A 9,553-nucleotide genomic window follows, 5' to 3' on the forward strand; every position below is an offset into this window, starting at 1 on the left:
ACAACGACCTGGACTACAGAGAGGAGGTGGAGCAGCTGGTGGGCTGGTGCAGAGAAAACAGCCTGATCCTGAATGAGGAGAAGATGAAGGAGATCATCGTCGACTTCAGGAAAAAACAGCCTCACCACGCTCCACTGATCATCAACAGCTCAGCTGTGGAGGTGGTCAGCACCACCAAATTCCTGGGGGTCCACATCACAGAAGACCTCACCTGGACTATGAACACTACGGCACTGGTCAAGAGGGCACAGAAGCGCTTGTACTTCCTGCGGAGGATGAGGAGAGCCCACCTGCCCCCACCCATCATGAGGACGTTCTACAGGAGCACCATAGAGAGCATTCTGACAAGCTGTCTCTCTGTGTGGTGTGGAGGCTGCACCGCCTCCGATTGAAAGAATATATATATGTATATATATATATTTTCATAGGATATGTTACTTCTATTCAACTGCAATATCACTACTTTGTTGTAAGACGTATGCAACGGAATTTCGTTTTGTATGCACCATGTGCAGACAAGATGACAATAAAGTTTGTCTAAGTCTAAGTCATGTCAGGTCAGCTGTCTGGAGAGAGAGAGAAGTCAGGACCTGCGGGCGGAGCACCACCGTGCCACCGCCGCCATGACGGAACTCAAAAGCAAACTCCATGAGGAGAAGCAGAAAGAGTTAGCCATTACCAGGGAGACATTACTGCGGCAGCATGAAATGGAGCTGATGAGAGTGATCAAAATCAAAGATGGAGAGATCCAGCGACTGAATGCCTTGGTCCTCAGCCTGAGGGACGGCTCCATGGACAAGGTGATCCGCTCTATCCGTGTCTGACTATCCGCACGCCACGTCGGGCTTCGATGCGGCCGCTACCGTATTGTGTAGCTTGTCCCCAGTAAGCGTCGCGGCGCTCCGTTGCGGTCTCAACGGCCCGGTGTGGCGCAATGTCTGCTCAGGTGAGGAGGGGGGGCGCTTTGCTGGCGGAGGTGGAGGAGACGCGGCGGTGTCGGGAGACCGAGCGGTGTCGCCTCCACCAGGAGCGCGGAAGAAGCCCTGGCAGCGGCCCAGCAGGCCTGGCAGTCCCGAGCGGCCGAGCTCCGATCGGCTCATCACCAGCATCGGGAGGAGCTGAGCCGAACCAAGAGAGACTGCGAGAGGGAGATCCGCCGACTGGTAGGACTGATCAGATGCGCGGTGCGTGGCTATGTTCCCAATTTCGTTGTATACCTGCAGTGCAATGACACCTAAGGCATTCTATTCTATTCTATTTCACAAGAAGAAAATGTCCGGTTGCTCGCTTCGCTTTTGTCACAGCAAAGGTGTTCTAGTCGATTCCAGAAAAAAATTGGCCGGTTGCTCTCTTTGTTTTTGTCACAATTCTGGCAAATGAGTTTGCCCGCCTGCCTGAGCGCTCCCCGTTTGTACATCCAGACGGATGAGATCAAGCTGAAAGACAGAGCGGTTAGTGTTTTGGATGAAGCCCTGGGGCCGGCCACGTCCACCGCCTTCAGCTGCAGACTCAGGCTGCCGAGCAGCAGATCGCTGCCCTGAGGGATTCCCAAAGGGCGGGCCTAAACTACCCTGGAAGTGGGGTCAACGCCGCTACTAGCAATCCTCTTCATTGCGTAAGCCACCTCATCACACACTTGCAGTACGCATGACTTAGTTCGTTGCTGGAGGAAGGTAGCACAAAAACAGTTTTGAACTTTGAACGAGTGCTTGTGTGTGTGTGTTGCGGGGCGTTTTCAGTCTCAGGAGGATCGGGACACGCGACGGTTTCATCTGAAAATCGCTGAGCTCAGCGCAGTCATCAGGAAACTGGAGGATCGAAACGCCCTGCTTTCTGAAGAGCGCAATGAACTGGTAATTTATTGACGGCACGCTTGAAGGTTTGCGCTACGTTTGATGCGCGCCATCCAGCGAGGCACCCATTGCGCTTGCTTATTAGTTGAGCGGCGCGGCGAGTCGGTTGCCTGGTAGATGTCTTTTATTGGGAGCCAAAGCCACGATTCCGTTCAAACCGATGCAAAAGGAATGGATACGTTCTGGCCCGCGTGTTGTGCGTCTTTCACATCCCGCACTTCATGCTTGCAGCTAAAGCGACTGAGAGAAACAGAAAGCCAGTTTCTGCCACTCCTGTACAAAAACAAACGCCTGAGCAGGAAGAATGAAGAACTCTCGCTGGTGCTGTGTCGCCTTGAAAACAAAGTGCGCTTTGTCACCCAGGAGAACGAGGAGATGGCAAGCTTGGTAAGTCGACGCGGACAACGGCGGCGTGCCAACAGAGTCCACTGCATTTGTGTTCCACAGAGAAGGCCTAGTTCGCTCAATGACCTGGACCGCGGTTGCGGCCAGCAGGACGGTGAAATGGAGTTCCTTCAAGTTGTGGAGCAGCGGCACATCATCGACGACTTGTCCAAGGTCTTCAGGCAGGCGACTCGGTGCACGTACGGCAGCGCCGCGCTCGCTCGCTGTCGCCAGGAAACCTTTTGCGTCCAAAGCTTGGCCGGCGGCCGCCATCCAAAAAATTGGCCCCTTAAATTCCGACCTTTCAAGCAGGAGCATTGTGCGCACGCGTTTGAACACGCTTTAGACTTGTTTTGCCGTTTTCAGCAGCTCAAAGCTCCCGTTTTGTCAGCGCCTTTGCCACTCGCTGTGCGCTGAAAACGACGGACTTGCCCGGCTGCTCAGCCCGTCAACCATGAGCCGCGAGCGCGACGTCATTGTCCGTAGGCAGCTAGTGGCAAAATGCACCCTGTTAGAGTTGCGCTCGCTCCAACTTATTTTGCAAGAACCACACGGGAGACAAGTAAGTTCTTTTGGACACCTGCAGGTGGAGAGTCCATCCGTTGTACGAATGAAGTCTGACTCTCGGCTCCTGCACGAGCATTTTAATTAAGAGAAACAGGGTGGGTGTAAGAGTGGATTGAATAGAGGAAGCCCTTGACCTCTAGTCAAAACATAGCAAGGGGTGTTTTACGACTTTGTGTAGGAAGGGATAAGCGATAGGGATAAATAAGGGATAAATAATATTATTTATTACAGGTCGCAGTCAAAGTCAAAGCAACACAATGATACGATAAAGATAATCTGGAAAACCCTGACACACCCTGTAGTTGTCACTTTTGGAAAAGACGAGCGTCCCTCCAATCATCGCCGGTGACGTGTTTTTCAGGCTCTGGAGACAGGAGCTCATGTCAGAAATGTCATTGTGAGTCGCGTTTGTTTCTGCGCCGGAGCCGTTCGTTCCCTTTGCATCCAAAGAATCTCAAAGGCGGATTATTTGTGTCGACAGGAGAGAGATTTGCTGCTACGATACCGACGTCGAGAATCTCTGAGGAGGAACAAAGCGTGAGGTCCTGCAAGGTGAGTCTGTTTGTTTGCGGCTGCTTGGTGTTGCGCAAGATGAAATGGCCTTTTTCTCGCTATCGTTCCTCTCGTCGATTCATCGTGAGGTGTCGCTTCAGTTTGTTCAGAGAGATGTTTGCTTCCGCGCCCGCAGGTCATCGAAACATTTTACGGCTACGACGAAGACGTGTTGGTGGACTCGGACGGATCGTCCTTGTCTTTTCACACCGACAGAACCCCCGACACGGAACCCGAAGAGGTAGCCCGCCATTTCTGCCAGCGTATTGGCACCAAACATTCCTCTTCAGCCTGGAATCGGACTCGTCTTTGCGTCGCGGGTGCTTTGTCGCCGGTCTGACTGATTCTGGTACTAGTGCTGTGTTGCATTGGTGTGTGCATGAAGAGGCGGAGCTTCGCTACCGCCAGCTGACGCAAGAATATCAAGCGCTGCAACGAGCCTACGCTCTGCTAGCCCAGACCAGCGAAAGGGGACTACGACGCCGAGAAGGAGATCAAGGTGGCGCCCCTTCCCGCAACCCCCGGCCGGGTCGCAGCCTCCCCGTTCTCACCCAGCCTCGGGTGTTCTCTGGTCTGAAAGGAGGAGGAGGAGCCTCCCTCCTCCTCCTTTCAGACCAGAGAAAAGCTGATGGTAGAAATGGGTCACTATCAAAGCAGAGTAGCAGATCTGGAGTCAGCGCTGAAGCAACAAGGACAGGTAAGCTCATCAATGAGCACACCTTTTTCTCAGACAAAATAGCTACATTCTTCAGTCACTCATCCGTCTGGCATTACTGGACCAACCCCCCCCCCCCCGAACGTGGCTGGGAAAATGCGGAGAAAAGCAAATGTCATTTTCCAGTCAACCAAAGAATTTGTGGATGAAAATGACACAACATTCCAAAGCTGTCCACGCGTTTGTCTCTTCTAGAATGTCAAGTGGGTGGAGGAGAAGCAGCTGCTGCGTCAGAGCAATCAGCAGTTGGCCGAAAAGGTGACGGAAAGAAAGGCGCTGGGCGGAGTCGCTTGGCGTCACACCTGTCGGGAAGCCCCGCAGATGAGGTCTGACTGTCTTTTCAGGTCAGGCGGATGGAGGCGGAAGAAGCGCGTCTGAAAGAGCACATCCAGGATATCCGAGACCAAAACGAACTGCTTGAGTTCCGCATCCTGGAGCTGGAGGTGGGAAGACTCGCACAAGCGTGTTGAGGCCAGAGATGTGACGGACGGACGGACGGACGGACGGACGGATGCATGCCTCTGCCTTTCAGGAGAGGGAGTGGCGCTCCCCCGTCTTGAAGTTTCTGCAAGTCCGTTTCCCAGACGGCCTCAGCCCTTTGCAGATCTACTGCGAGGCCGAGGGCGTGAGCGTACGTAAGGCGTCCCTCGCAACCCTAACCTTAACCCGAGGTCCCAGAACACCTTACATTGCTCCTTGCGCCTTTCCCCCGGACATCGTCATCAGTGATCTGATGAAGAAGCTGGACATCCTGGGCTATAACGCCGTAAGTGTATGTCGAACTCCTTATGTTCGCACTCCACGAGACTCGGCGGCTCAAATGTGACTTTTGGAAGGCTTTGCGCTGAAAGAAGCTTGTTGACGCTGTGCCTTTGGGCTCTTGCAGAATCTCACCAACGAGGAGCAGGTGGTCGTGATTCACGCCAGGACCCTTCTCACCCTAGCCGAGAAGGTAACGCGCACGTCCACGCACGCTCTCGCATTCTGCTTATGTGACAGCAGCCTTTCCTCAGTGGTTAGAATACATCAAAGTGACCAAGTCAGCACTTCAACAGAAGATGTTGGACATTGAAAGTGAGAAGGTAGACAGACACGCGACATCAGCCAAGGGGAACTCCGGCAATGTGCCCCAACAATTCTGACCTTGAGCTGTGCTAGGATATGTTCTGCAAGCAGAAGGGCTACCTGGATGAAGAGTTGGACTTCAGGAAGTGTTCCATGGACCAGGCTCATAAGGTAAGCCGCCCTCAAATCTCCCGCCGGACCACTGATGGACGAGGATTGCGGCCCAGAGGATCCTGGAGCTGGAGGCCATGTTGTACGAGGCGCTACCGCAGCGGGACTGCCCCGCCACGGACGGCGAAAAAGCCAGCCACGCTGGCGTGAATGACGTGCTGACGGCGGATCAGAGAGAAGAGCTTAGGAGCGCCGTGGACCAATGGAAGCGAGCCCTGATGTGCGAGTTGAGGGAGCGCGACGCTTGCATCCTCCAAGAGAGAATGGATCTGCTGCACAGCGCGCAACAGGTAAGGGCCCAAAGCCAGCCCGGCACTTACTTGCACGCTTACTGGCTTTTGAATGCCACTTTCCATTTGTCCGTCCTAGAGGAACAAAGAGCTGAAAGAATTCATCGAAGCTCAGAAGAGACAAATCAAACAATTGGAGGAGAAGTTTCTGTTTCTCTTTCTATTCTTCTCCTTGGCCTTCATTCTGTGGCCCTAACACCAGCTGGTGAGTGAGCTCCAGCGGCACCGCACTCGACACCTCCGATACACTGCCAGCCGGTCTCAGACGTTGGCAGACGCTCCGATGCCAACGTATACCCCCCGCCACGGTGACAGAGGCACCGCGTCACACCGGCGCTCATCCAATCAGAAGGCAGGAAAAGCAAATTCACATGCAGGGCACTTTTGAACCAGAAGAGAGCGCCACAAAAAACGGTTGTTGCCCCAAACGCGCACTAAAAAGGGTCAGAATAACAAGAGTCCCACTGGCCAGCCGGGGCCACCCGTCCAGCTGTTTCTTCAGGGGGGAAAAAAATTGGAGTCACCGGTGAGTACATTTTGCATTTAGCTCTGCTTTTCTGCTTCTGTCTTCAAGTGTGTGGCATCCTGCGATCAAAGAGTCAGCCAACCCCAAAGCGGTTGACCTCAACGTCCCACCACCATGCCTACCAGAGCAGGTGACGTGATGCTTTGGACATCCTTCCGTCTCAGATGCCCAAAAGTACTCTTTGCCACATCTGCGGCAATACGGTGTCTTTTCAAAGGTGCAAATAAATCCAGCGTGGGCGGAACACGCACGTCTTCGGTTTTTCCCGCTTTGTTTGTGTGACAGCTGTTGTGAAAATTTTATACAAATAAAGTTGTATAGTACAGGTTTGGCCAAGCCGCAACTCCCGAACCGCATGCGGCTCTTTTATGTTCATATCAACATTTGTGTGTGTGTGTGTGTGTGTGTGGGGGGGGGGGGTTGTGCGTGTTGGCTTCACTTGAGTTCAATTTGGTATTTTGGTCAAAAGCGCATGTGGTGAAATTCCACAAAGTAGGATGGGCAAACACATTTCTTTAAACTATGAGTGTCAATTGGGCTCTCGAAATGGCAGGGAAAAGATGCACAGCAAAACGAAAATACGTAGATGAACACAGGACGTTTTAATCAGAGTGGGAAAGTTTCTATTTTTTGTTGAACGTGATGGCAAACCATTCTGCCTGATATGTCAGACCTCAGCGCATTTCAAAGATTCAAATCTTCAGCGCCATGCACTTCAGCTCACTCCATGCTAACATTGATCAGGCGTCGAACCCGCATCATCATGCTTAAGAGGTGGCCATGCTAACCAGTGCGCCATTATGTCAACGCATAATAACTAAGTCTACTGGTCAAAACAGCGGTTACTATATGACGTCGCTACGTCGTGGTCACGTGACGCAGACAAGACGTCAATGGACGTGGGCAGAGTTAACTTGTTTAAAAGGGAGTAGGCAGAAGAAATATTTAATTTATTTAAATCTATTTTGAGTGCACACCATTATGCCAATGCATAACAACTGTAAATCTACTAAACAAAACAGCGGTTGCTATATGACATCTGCCACGTCGTGGTCACGTGACATACGTGACGTCGATGGGCGTAACTTTCGCCGGAATTCAAATCCGCGGGGAGAGTTAACTTGTTTAAAAGAGAGTGGGCAGAAGAATTATTTAATTTATTTAAATCTATTTGGTGTGTGCGCCATTATGTCAATGCATAACAACTGTAAGTCTACTAAACAAAACAGCGGTTGCTATTTGACGTCTGCCACGTCGTGGTCACGTGACGCGGACGTGACGTCGACGCCTACTTTACATCCCACCGATCACAGGACTCCTCGGCTGCATAACCGTGCCCCCTTCCCAACCAATCGGATTTGCTATACGCGAAAACGACGCCAATGGAAAGAGCTTCCGCCCAAATTTAAATCCGTGGGCGTGGCTCGCAGCAGGAAGTAGGAAAATGGCGGCGATGTTGACAAAGACACAGCGGATGGTAACATACGACTAACAAGAGAAATATTTTTATTTTCTGCTTGCAACTGGACCGTCCAGAGCGTACACGGTAAGTACAACTCATCGTTTTTAAAAAGAAGTACTTTTGTTGCCCTGAAAAGCGAGTGAGCGTGGCGTTTGTGGGGGACGTCGAATTTCGACGATTCTTTCTGGTCAACGGTTGTAAATGATTGTGTTGATTAAAAAAGAAAACTTGATGTAACTCTACTTTTAACTGCCGTTTCAGATAGATTTGGAATTGCATCACATCCAATTTTGCCTAGAGCGTACACGGTAAGTAACACTCGTTGTGTTTAAGGAGATTTACGTTTGTAATAGCAGAAGTGTAGCCGCGTTGCGTTGTACGTGTGAATGTTGGTCCGGGCGAAATGTTAATGTTTAATTTCATTCCTTTAGGTTCCACGGTGTTTGTTGGCTGCAAGTTTTCCACTGCAAGAAGAGGCTCATATCATTGACCAGGAGCGAGCTACAATGGTGAGTAGCCATAACATTTATGTTAAACACTTCCTATTTCATGTCTAACAGTACTTGATTTAACAAATAACCATAAATAAATACAGTGTGGGCACTGAAGTTAACATATGTGATTATACTGCCTAATCTGTCACCGAGTAGATTGTTGCAAAGTAATATAAGATCCAAAGTTGTAATTCAGAATAGTTTTCAAAAGAAGGCCATTAGAATTATATACAAGTCTGATTACCCCGAACAAGCTATTAATTAAATCACAAATTCTTCAATTCAAAGATTTGGTAGATTATCAGACAAATAATGTCTAACAGTAATTGATTTAACACATCACGATAAGTAGATTGAGTGTGGGCACTCTCAAGTTAACATATGTGATTATACTGCCTAATCTGTTACAGAGTATGTTGTTGCCAAGTAATGTAGAATAGATCCAAAGTAGTAATCCAGAATAGTTTTGAAGAGGCCATTAGAATGATAAACAAATCTGATTACCTTGAACATAATAACAAGCTAAGTGTTTAATATGTCCTATGAAGTCAAAATTGGGCACCATCATGTGGTGAAATTTGGAATTGCATCACATCCAATTTTGCCTGGGAACAAACAGATTACATAAATCTTAGTTTTGAATAAGCCACTCCTTCTCAAACAAGTAAACTCTGCCCATTTTGCGCAGTAGATGTTCTGTTAATATCTAGTATTTATACAAAGTCATAATTTAAATTGCTTTCAACCTTCATTCATCGGTTCAACCAACATTACTCGCTCTTCTTACCAACTTGTATTGATTTAACTAAGCGTTTAATACTTCCTATCAGGTCTCAAATCGAGATTTGGCAAAATACAATTTCAGCAAATCCAATTTTGCCAGGGAACAAAAATAGATTAAATAAACTAAATAAGTCCTCTTCCCATTAAATAAATCAGAAAAGTCTGTCTTGTAACCAGTCCTCTTCAAACAAGTAAAGTCTGCCCATTTTGTGCCGTAGATTTTGTGTCTATGCCTAGTATTTAAACAAAATCATAATTTAAACGACTTCTTTCCTTCATTCACTTTGGAAATTTGGAATTGCAGCAAATCGAATTTTGGCAGGGAACAAAAATAGATCAATTAAACTAAATAAGTCTTCTTCCCATTAAATAAATTAAAAAAGTCTGTCTTGTAACCAGTCCTTTTCAAACAAGTAAAGTCTGCCCATTTTGTGCCGTCGATTTTGTGTTAATGCCTAGTATTTATACAAAATCATAATTTAAAGGACTTCATTCCTTCATTCACTTTGGAAATTTGGAATTGCAGCACATCAAATTTTGCCTGGGAAGAAAAGTAGATTAAATAAATTTAATAAGTCTTACTACTTCCCATTAAATAAATTAAATACGTCTTACTTGTTCCCACTCCTTTTCAAAACAGTAGTTTAAAACGAGGGCCCTTCACTCAATCTTTAACCTCAACCCCGCACGT

At 48.7% G+C, this 9,553-nt stretch overlaps 1 long non-coding RNA gene across 1 annotated transcript; it reads left to right on the forward strand.

Annotated features, from left to right (window-relative positions):
* Nucleotides 1-2,987: 2,987 nt before the first annotated feature.
* LOC148383084 (uncharacterized) lies at nucleotides 2,988-3,615 on the forward strand. Its single transcript, XR_015853215.1, has 3 exons — nucleotides 2,988-3,201; nucleotides 3,286-3,356; nucleotides 3,493-3,615. It is a non-coding gene; the product is annotated as an uncharacterized LOC148383084 (long non-coding RNA).
* The last annotated feature ends 5,938 nt before the right edge of the window (nucleotides 3,616-9,553 follow it).

The sequence above is a fragment of the Syngnathus floridae genome, chromosome 17 (genome assembly GCF_059516105.1).
Source record: "Syngnathus floridae isolate MCC-2025c chromosome 17, RoL_Sflo_1.0, whole genome shotgun sequence".
NCBI classification, from domain to species: domain Eukaryota; kingdom Metazoa; phylum Chordata; class Actinopteri; order Syngnathiformes; family Syngnathidae; genus Syngnathus; species Syngnathus floridae.